The sequence below is a fragment of the Rhinolophus hipposideros genome, assembly GCF_964194185.1.
Source record: "Rhinolophus hipposideros genome assembly, chromosome: 1".
Taxonomy (NCBI): domain Eukaryota; kingdom Metazoa; phylum Chordata; class Mammalia; order Chiroptera; family Rhinolophidae; genus Rhinolophus; species Rhinolophus hipposideros.
Window position 1 is genome coordinate 46,113,232 of NC_138047.1, and position 11,008 is coordinate 46,124,239.

General features: G+C 36.1%; 1 pseudogene across 1 annotated transcript; it reads left to right on the forward strand.

Annotated features, from left to right (window-relative positions):
• The first annotated feature begins 9,040 nt into the window (after nt 1–9,040).
• Nucleotides 9,041–9,761, forward strand: LOC308499193 (microtubule-associated protein RP/EB family member 1-like; annotated as a pseudogene). Its single transcript has one exon. The product of its transcript is annotated as a microtubule-associated protein RP/EB family member 1-like (transcript).
• The last annotated feature ends 1,247 nt before the right edge of the window (nt 9,762–11,008 follow it).

Sequence of the window (11,008 nt, forward strand, 5' to 3'; positions counted from 1 at the left end):
TAATAGTAACACATTTATGTATTACATTTACCCTTGCTTGAATTTATCAGAAGTTCTTAAACAAGCCAAATAGTGTTGACTTAATCAATAACAAAAATGAATTTGAGAGAAGATAAAAACTGTTCCAAGGTCATATTTTGCCATAAGGCATACCTTGTTTTATTACACTTTGCTTTATTGTACTTCATAGATTAAGTGTGTTTTACAAATTGAAGTTTTGTGGCAACCCTGCATTGAGCAAGTCTATTGGCACCATTTTTGCAACAGCATTTGCTCACTTCCTGTGTCACATTATGGTAATTCTCACAATATTTCAAACTTTTGTATTACTATTATATTTCTTATAGTGATTTATGATCAGTGATCTTTGATATAATTATTGTAAGTGACTTGGGGTGTCACAAACCATGAACTTAATGGATAAGTGTAGTGTGTGTTTTGAATGCTCCACCAACTAACTGCTCTCCCATCTCTCTCAACTCTGGCCTCCCTATTTTCTGAGACACGATAATATCAAAATTATGCCAATTATTAACCCTACAATGAGCTCTAAGTTTTCAAGAGAAGGAAAAGTCACATGTTTCTCACTTTAAATCAAAAGCTAGAAATAATGAAGCTTTTTGAGGAAAGAGGGCTGAAAGCTGACATAGACACAAAGTTAGGCCTCATGTACCAGACAGTTAGCCAAGTTGTGGATACAAAGGAAAAATTGTTGAAAGAAATTAAAAGTGTTACTCCAGTGAAAACACTAATGATAAGGAAACAAAACAGCTTTATTGCTGATATAGAGAAAGTATTAGTGGTCTGCATAGAAAATCAAAGCAACCACGACATTTTCTTTAGCCAAAGCCTAATCCTAGGCAAGGGCCTAATTTTCTTCATTTCTATGGAGGCTGAGAGAGGTAAGGATGCTGCAGAAGAAAAAGTTGGTTCATGAGTTTTAAGAAAATAAGCCATCTCCATAACAGAAGTACGAAGTGAAACAGCAAGTGCTGAAGTAGAAGCTGCAGCAGAATATCCAGAAGATCAAGCTAAAATAATTAATGAAGATGTTATACTAAACAACCTATTTTCAGTGTAGATGAAGCAGCTGTATTACAAAAATAAAAAAGAAGATTTGTTTTCAAAGATTACTGTTCATTGACAATGTACCTGGTCACCCAAGAGATCGGATGGATATGTACAATTAAATTAATATTGGTTTCATACCTGTTAACACAATATCTATTCTGCAGCAGATGGTCTAAGAGTAATTCTGACTTTCAAATCTTATTTTAAAAAAACATTGTCTCTATAGCTGCCATAGATAGTGATTCCTCTGATGGATCTGATTAAAGTAAACTGAAAAACTTCTGGAAAAGATTCACCATTCTAAATGCTATTAAGACCATTTCTGATTCACTAAGAAAGTAAAAATATCAACAGTAACAAAAGTTTGGAAGAAGTTGATGTCAACCCTCAGGAATGACTTTGAGGGATTCAAGACTTCAGTGCTGGAAGTAACTACAGAGGTAGTGGAAATAGCAAGAGAACTAAAATTACAAGTGGAGCCTGTAGATGTGACTGAATTGCTGTAATCAAATGATAAAAATTTAACAAATGAAGAGGTTTTTCTTATGGAGGAGCGAAGAAAATGGAATCTTGAGATGGAATCTACTCCTGATGATGATACTGTGAAGATTGTTGAAATGGCAACAAAGGATTTGGAATATTAGATAAACTTAGTTAATAAAGCAGTGTCATAGTCTGGGAAGACTGACTCCAATTTTGAAAACTCTGAATAAAATGCTATCAAACAGCATCTCATGCTACAGAGATATTGTCAAAGAGAGAGTCAATTGATGCAGCAGCTTTATTGTTGTCTTACTTTAAGAAATTGGTACAGCCACCCCAACACTCAGCAATCACCACCCTCATCAGTCAGCAGTCATCAACATGGAGGCAGGACGCTCCAGCAGCAGAAAAATTATGACTCTCTGAAGGCACAAATGATGGTTAGAATTGTTTAACCAAAAAAAGGTGATTTTTAATTAAGGTATATACATCGGTTTGTTTTAGACAATGTTATTATACATTTAATAAACTACAGCATAGTGTACACATAATTTCTTTATGTACCAAACAAAAAATGTGTGACTCGCTTTATTGAGATATTCACTGTGTTGCAGTGTTCTGGAACAGAATTTACAGTATCACTGACATATGCTTGTATTACAGTATTAATAGTTGTATTTTATTCAACAAAATATGAGGCTGAGAAGTTAAATAATCTGACCTTGCTTCTCTACCAAGTGCCACATTTCAGAATCATAGATATCAAACATCAAAGTTCCTGCTGTTCTAACAATTTTCTTTTTTAAAATTAAAAACATTTCATTAATATAATTTTATGTTAAAATGTCATTCTCATTATAAGAAACAAAAAGGAAGTAATGTTAGGAGTATATATATACCCTGTTAGAAGTATACATATTTTTAAATTTATTGAATCAAAAAAGCATTAGCAGTAATAAGAAACTAAAATATGATTTTACTTCCTCATTCTTTGTTTCATTGTAAGTTAAAACCCAGCTAAAATGTACAGCATAGAGGTGAGAAAGTAAAATAATATTATGCAAAGAAGTATATGACAATCTGTGATTCCGCCACATTATTATAAAATTCATCAACACGTATACATTTAGACCCAAAATAAATAAAGTCAATTTAAATTACGTGCTATCACTTAACAGCTATCAAGTGATACAGAAAAGTAATCTTAATAGAATGAAAAGGATCATAAAACAAACTGTATATTATGGAATTTAACTTGGGCTAATTAGATTAAACTATAATATTGGAAACAGTAACCATTTTATTACTATTTTATATGAAAAATATGAATTGTGAAAGTTGATATGTTTGGGAGAATAACAATCTTTCTAGGACAAAGGAATATAATGTGACTCAAAAAACATTGAAAATTACATTTTTAAGAGTTAAATTTAGTCAGATAGTAAAACTTCTTTGTCAAGTTTTTACTTCTTTCTGAAGGCAATACGAAACAATCATTTCAATTATGTGAAATACTCATTTAAAAGTTTGAAAAATAATTTTCCACATGGGTGATTAATACACTGAAACTACAGGAAATGGGCAGATATGTCTTTCAAAAGAACAGGGCAGTAATGTAAATCTGATTTGGTTGAAGTTAACAAATTCAGGATAAATGAAGACTAATGGTAACCAGTGCATATATTTCTGCCATGTATTAATTCATCAAATGCTTAACTAGCTACTTTGTTCCAGAAAATATACTATGTGTTGAAGATATAATAAAGAGACAGCATTCCCCTTGCCCCAAATTTGATACAGAAAAGAGGAAAAATAATATCCTGATTGCCATTGTGTTGACACTGGGAAATGTTTTGATAAAGCAATATGCTTGAGTAGCTTTCTTATGTAATTAAATGGTGATAACTAATTGGGCTAAAAATATAATATTTTCCAAGAACCATAGTGGCAATTTGCAGTGTCCGCTTTCTTTTCTTTTTTATTTCTTTTTTTTTTTTTTTTTAGAAATGTTATGATATATCTTATAATAGGGAAGTATTTTTACATCCTAAGAAAAAAATGCTTGTTCTCCAATGGTGTGGGAGTAGGGAGAAGATACTTCAAATAACAAAGGGAATAACAATAAAAATAACTCAATCATTAATAATGCTGTAAATCAGTGGTTCTCAAATTATTTGCTCTTAGGAAGTTTTTATAATCTTAGTGTTGAAAGTACAGAATTTTTATTCATAAGGTAGATCTATTAAAATTTACAATATTAAAAATTAAATCTGAAAAATATTAATTCACTTAAAATAACAATAATAGACCCATTGCCTACTTTATTAAAATTATTATACTTTCCAAAACAAAAAAAAGTGAAGAAAACAACATTGTTTTGTGTTTCAGCATATTTCATTAATAATTGGCTTAATGAAGGCAGCTGCACACATATGTCTTCTTGCATTCAGTCTGTGGCAGTATCACTTTTCCTGTAGCTTGAAAAATCCATTACACATTCATGAGGGAATGTGAGTGAAAATAATTATCATGACAATGATTTTGACCTCTGGATTCCCTGCAAGCTTCTCTGGAATTGAATTTGAGAGTCAATACTGAAAAACATACTGTAATAATACTAGGAACAGAAACATTGACTCTCAGGAGATTGGTTAACTGTTTTGTAGCCTAGAGAGAGACAAAAAAGATGACAATTTACAGAAGAACTAGTCAATGACAGCTGATATCTTGGACCACCTCATTCTACTTGTCACGATATTCTCAAATTCCATGCTTAATATTGACAGGTAGTTCCTCTATTGTTTGAAGTGTGGGCATAATTCATTAGTCTCATCCAGGAACCCCCTTCAAGAAACTTCCCTACACTGATGGGCATGGTTAAATATGTTTGATTATCAGACTATAGTCTATTTTCTTCTTATGGAAGTAATTAAAATTATAGTGACAGGATTTGATGTTTGACAAAATGACTAACTGAACTATAATCTGTCCCAAGTTTCCTATAGCTATGGATGTACAGTGAGTAAAAATTTTGTAAAAAACAACCTCTAAAGTATCCTCCCCCCAAAACGGATTTGCAGTGGAATCCCCTAAATACCATTTTCTTATTAATTAAATATAAAGTTAATTATTTTTGAAACTCTTACTCCTCATTTTCATGAAATTATTAGTAAAAATTATGCAACCACATTGGTAGGTAATATAGTTATCTATCAGTCAGCTATTTCTCAACAATGCTAATTAATGATTATTTTTTTAAACTTTTAAATGGGTATTGTTTTGGCATTACTTGCTTTTATATTTTGTATATGCCTACTGATTCTATGAATATAAGATGTTTATTAAGTGTAACATTTAACTAGGAAAGGATCAATCTGTTGACTAAGATGTTTAAAAAATCAAGATTTGATAGTGTTAACAATTGTGATAAATTAAAATATTTAGTGGGCCAAGTACAATTGCTGTTTACATTTTGATAAGAGTATATTTTAATTGTGTGAATCAGGAGGATGCTTGATATCTCTGGACTGGTAGAAGTTGAATATTTGAGACAAAGTATTTTAGAAACAATAATATGAATAAAGACTTCTTAATGATATATAGGGATAATTAAGCTTATTTTAAATAATTTCATTAATAATATAAAATAACTCTTGTTCATTCCTTCTCTACTACATCATTAAATATTATTGAGATAGGTACTGACATTTTATTCAGAATTATGTTACTGGCATTTAAGTATTCAGTTCTAAATGTTAAGGATGTCAATTATATAAGCATCCATCTTTTTCACTATGGTCCCCCATCAAACATTAATGGTAGAAGTGTTAATTCATTTCAAGTATTCTAAAATATCTGCCCTGAAGAAGGTTGATACTCTGTAAGTGCTCTGACAACCTCTAGTATGAAATTACTCTTTAAAATATTTCAGCAAATTCAACTCACACCTAGAGGTATTTTAAACTATATGTCATTAAAAAGTAATGATTTCTCAAATGACAAGGTCAAGCCAAAAAGCAAATGTACACTCATTCCAATAAAAATGGTACAACTTCAAACCAGGAAAATAATCTGTGCTACACTGAGAAACATGTAGTAATTGAGGTAAATTGTTATATACACCAAAAATAAATCAATACTATCGTATCACTTTATGTAAGAAAATGGACCATTTGTGTGAACAGTGTAATAGTGGACATTTTTATACAATTTGGGCAAAAGAAGTACTCACAATTGGATGTTAAACTGTCTCTACCTAACATTCCCTTTTCACACTTTAACAGTTTCCTTCTTCTTTTATTTATTTATTTTTTATTATTAGTTTCAGGAGCACAAGACAAAGTAATACTTAGATGTTTATCATTTATATCCCTCACACTGTGTGAACCCCCCTCCCCCATCCACTATCCCTCTGACATCTCACAGAGCCATTACATTTCCACTATCTCTATTCCTAATGCTGTACTCTGCTTCTTGTAAGTATATACAAATATATATATATAATTATAGTTGGCATTCATTATTGTTCAGCTTCAGCTTCAGGTGTACAGTGCAGTGATCAGGCATCTACATCATCCCTGAGGTGGTCTCCCAAATGGGATAAGTGTCCATCGGATACCCTACAAAAACTTCATAACATTATTGATTACATTCCCCAAATTGATTTTCAAAAACCCCATGGCCATCTTGTGGTTATTGACTGTTTTTTAATCACCTCACCTTCCCTCTTATCCCCACCCCTCCTCCCATCTAGCAACCCTCAGTTTTTCCTTTATGTCTCCAAAACTGTTTCTGATTAGTTCATTCACTTATTCTTTTCTTTAGATTCCCTCTGTCTTTCTCTTGCTGCTTTTAGGATTCCCTCTGTCTTTAAGCTTTGCCATTTTAACTATAATGTGTCTTGGTGTGGACCTGTTTGAGTTTATCCTGGTTGGAACTCTCTGCACTTCCTGGATTTGTATGTTGGTTTCATTAATCAGGTTAGGGAAGTTTTTGGACATTATTACTTCAAATATGTTCTCAATACCTTGCTTCCTCTCTTCACCTTCTGGTATTCTGATGATGTGCATGTTGTTGAACTTGATGTTATCCCAGAGGTCTCTTAAACCATCTTCATTGTTTTTTATTTATTTATTTATTTATTTTCTTTTCGGTGTTCTGTTTGGGTGATCTCTGGTAACTTGTCTTCTAAGTCGCTGATTCGATCCTCTGCTTCATCTAACCTGCTGTTAATTCCTTCAAGTGAGTTATTTATTTCAGTTATTGTGTTCTTTAGTTCTAACTGAATGCTCGTTATTATTTCTACATCCTTCTTTATGTTGTCTCTAAGCTCCTTAAACATTCTTATCATCAGTGTTCTGAACTCTGTTTCTGACAGGTTGGTTACCTCTCTTTCATTTGGTTCCATTTCTGGAGATTCCTTCTGTTCTTTTATTCGGGACATGTTTCTTTGTTTCCCCATTCTGGCTGACTCTCTGTGTTTGCTTTGATGTATTATGTAGATCCCCAAGAGTTCTTCGTTCTTGGTGGTTATCTTATATAGTCTGTGTCGTTTGTATTTGACTTGCACTACTCCGTTCTTCTCCTCTGCTGTGCTCCAAAGGTGACTCTTGTGTTGTGTATATTGTCCTGTTAAAGAAGACCTTTAATTGCTTTTTGCTTGTGAGTAGGTGGGTTTAACTCCTAGGCTGTCTGGTTGTGAGACTTGGCTCTGCCCACCGCAGGGTGTTCTGCTGGGTGAGGGTTGACCACTTAAATGTGGTTTGGCCTCTATGGGCTCTTGTGCCTGTAGAGAACTCCCTCTCGGTGTGTGACTTGTAGGTCAAATCCAGCAGTACTCTGGTTTGGTCTGGAGTTGGCTTCTGGATATGTTGAATCTTGTGCCTCTTAAGCTGGGCCCTGGTAGGGCAATTTCAGAACAAAGCAAATCACCAAGCACAACAACAACAACAACAAAGAAAAAAAAGATCAAATGCATTCACATGTAAAAACACCTGATAACCCCCACTCAACACAGGCAAAGATATCAAAGATATAAAGACAAAACAAAACAAAACAAAACAAAAAGCAGCGCCAGTCTTGGCTTAAGCCCACCAAGTAATCTCCAGGTTGTCCTCTGCTGTACCAAAGATTCACCTGCATATTGTGCAGGCAGATCCGGTCACCTGGTGCCCAGAGTGACGTTGGGACTGTAGATTTAGATGAGTGGGGTTGAGGGGTCTGGATGGTAGTTTCTACAAAGTCAGTGCAGTTTCTGCCCTTGCCTGCACATATGCACACTGAGAGGAGCACCACCAGCCCTGTGTCCAGTTCTCCTGAGTCTTAGGACACTTCTTCTGTGTGTGTGTTTGTGGCGGGCGGGGGATTTCTGAGCTGCTGAAACCCCAGAGCTGTGTCTGCTGCTTACTGCTGATCCCTGGGAGTGCCTCTGCAGTTGTAATTGCCCTGCCATCGGCAAGCCAGAAAGAGTGGGGGCTGGTGATGGAGGGGTCTTCTCTCTCCCAGCACAGTCATGTCACACTCTTCTCGCAGGCCAGAAAAGGTGGTGGCTGGGGGTGGAGCAGTCTCTTCTCTCCTAGCCCAGCGAAAATCACTCTTCCCAGCCTCCACCCTGGGTCAGAGCTGCACACCAGTCTTCCCAGAGCCTGAGCCCTAAGGCTCCTCTGTAATCTGACACTACTCCTCAGTTCAGGGGCCAGTTTAAGTCTCTGGAAGAGCGGGGTGGGGGAAGGTCTCAGGTATGGAGTTTTTGTCTTTTGTCCGACCTAGAACCCAACTGGAGATATCAGCTGAGGTTATTGCCTCAAATGCTGGATATGCTGCCCCCTTGGTGGAGAGATCAGCTGTGGGACACAGGGTAAAGCCTACCTCCTGGCTTTTGTGTTCTCTGTTCCATCCTGGGATGCCCTGCGTCTCTGCAGCTGGGATGCTGGCCAGTTTCCACCACCGCAGATGTGGGCTGCGTCTCCACTCAGCTCCCATCTCTCTTCCCCTGATTGCCCAATTTGCCCACCTTCAAGTAATCCTTGCACGAGTCTCTTAACTGTTCTGCGTGATGAGCAGAGAGTCCTTTGATAGGTTATAGATGTCCTGTTTGTGACAAGATTCGGAAGAGAACTCAAAAAGTGTGCCCCGCTGCCACCATTCTTATGACTTCACCTCTTCTCCTTCTTCTTTTAAATAGATACTTTCTAAGTATAAATTTGGCACACACTTTGAAATTAAAAAGGTAATTTTATAAAAAATTGGTTCTCAATCATTGGATGTCCTTAAGAAAAAATTGAAAAAAATAATTTTCAGATATACTGTAGATTTAAATATGAAAGGCAAAACAATAAAAATCCTAGGCTTTTACGTCTGCATGTAAGGGGATGTGAGGTCATCACCCAGAATGATCAGATCGGCAGTATGAACAAGATGAAGATGGAATTGGATGAAGTGGATGCGGTTCAGCCAAGAGCCAAAGATGGTAGTGAACGTATGCTGAACTTCAGTCACCAGCGATAACCTAAGTTGACATGGCACCCTGGCCTGGATCGATGAGTCTCCGCAGTGGAATGTGACAAAGATTGGAACAGTTGTGCTCATGGTTTGCCTATTGTCAGTTAATAGACATAATGTTCCTTGGCTGTATTGCATTGAAGGAAGTGAAATTCCAAGCTAAGCTAGAACACAAATACATCCAGAACTTCAATATACTACAAGCAGGTTTTAAGAGGATGGGTGTTGATTAAATAATTCTTGTGGGCACATTAGTAAAGGGAAGTTTCAGGACAATTTTGAATTCATTCAGTGGTTCAAGAAGTTCTTTGATGCAAACTATGATGGAAAAGACTATGACCCTGTAGCTGCCAGCCAAGGTGAAGAAACTGCAGTGGCTCCCTCCCTTGTTGCTCCAGCTCTGAAAAAAATGAAGAAACCTCTCAGCCCTAGCAAGTGCAACTCCACAGAGGACCACTGCAATACACAGAACTACAGCAACCACAAATGATGGCCCAGGTGCGGTGCGACAGAATCCTAGTGTGGGCAACTGGGATGACGAAGCAACCGAACTGATGCAGCAGGCCACCATATTGAAACTTACTGTCGAAGACTTGGAGAAAGATTTCTACTACGGAAAGCTAAGGAACACTGACTTGACTTGTTCTTTACCCTTCCATAGTAGAAATCTTCCTCCAAGTCTTCTTTCTCCAAGTCTAGGAGAATGAGCTGGGAAACAATCCTGTATTGCAGAGGATTGTGGACATTCTCTATGTCACAGAGGGAGGCTTTGTCACACCTGACTAAGGGGGCCCATGGGAGCAACAAGAAGAGAATTAACAGCCTGGACCAGCAGAGCAACATCTGAATTCTTCACTCCAAATCATGTGCCTAACTGTAAAACACTCCCTTTTATTATTCTCAGAGGACTCACTGATTTCATTTCATAAGCAAAAAGTACCTCTTCTTAACTTTGCAGAAGTTTCACTCTTTTTCCAATAAGTTTGATTTAAGAGCTTTAACCTTGTATCAGAGAATTATTAACATTTAGCTGGTACACCTACGGAACAAAGAAGCTGGCCATGGGGCTCACCAAATGGATGCTGATAACACTGATTACTGGAGAAGGTGTTTTTTATGTGATATGCTGAGGCGCAGACCTCAGTAAAGAAATGTAAAGACTGATTTGAATTTTAAGCTAATGTGAAATCTTGGCAAAGAACATTTTAATAAATAAATGCCTGAAGAGTACTTAAAATGCTTCCATATTTCAAATTATAAAACGTAACATGGTTCTCAACTTTTTCTGTCTGACTTACTCGTTTAGCATAAGAATCTTAAGATCCATCCATGTTGTCACAAATGGCACTACAGTATGGCAGAATAGTCTTCCATTGTGTATATATATGAACCAAGGGATAAAAAATAAAAATAAAGTAAAGTGTAATCTGACAGGAGATTTTGTTTGTTTTACCTTCTGTCTGGGAAGGAAGGACCAGACCTTGGAAACTTTGGAACCTGAAGTTGACAGGCTTTGCAGGGCTGCTTCAATCTTCATAGGACTAACCTTGTCCCAGAAGCAAAGTTTAAAATGTTGCTCTGTGAAGCAGTTTGGTGTTCTTGACCAAGTGCATCTCTTCTAAGAAGCAAGAAGCATTGTTTCCTGAATGGACATAGGGTGTGTTTCAGCTTTAAGATGTTTTGAGTCGAAGAGCTTGCTTTTATCATTGAACATTTCTGACAATTTTTCCAATCACATCTGAAATTGCTAGGTATTGTGTTTTTTAGGAAATGAGCTGTGTTCAGTTTTGAAATCTAACAATTACTTTTGGAGAATTGCTCACATCTCTGGGATTTGAATGAGGATTGTATCTCATTTTACTGTCTTTTAAGTTTACATTAAATATGTTTTTCTTTGTTCCCCTTGCCCACTGGGGTCTCCTTAAAGTTTGTTGTTTAAAGTAGAAGTTCAGCA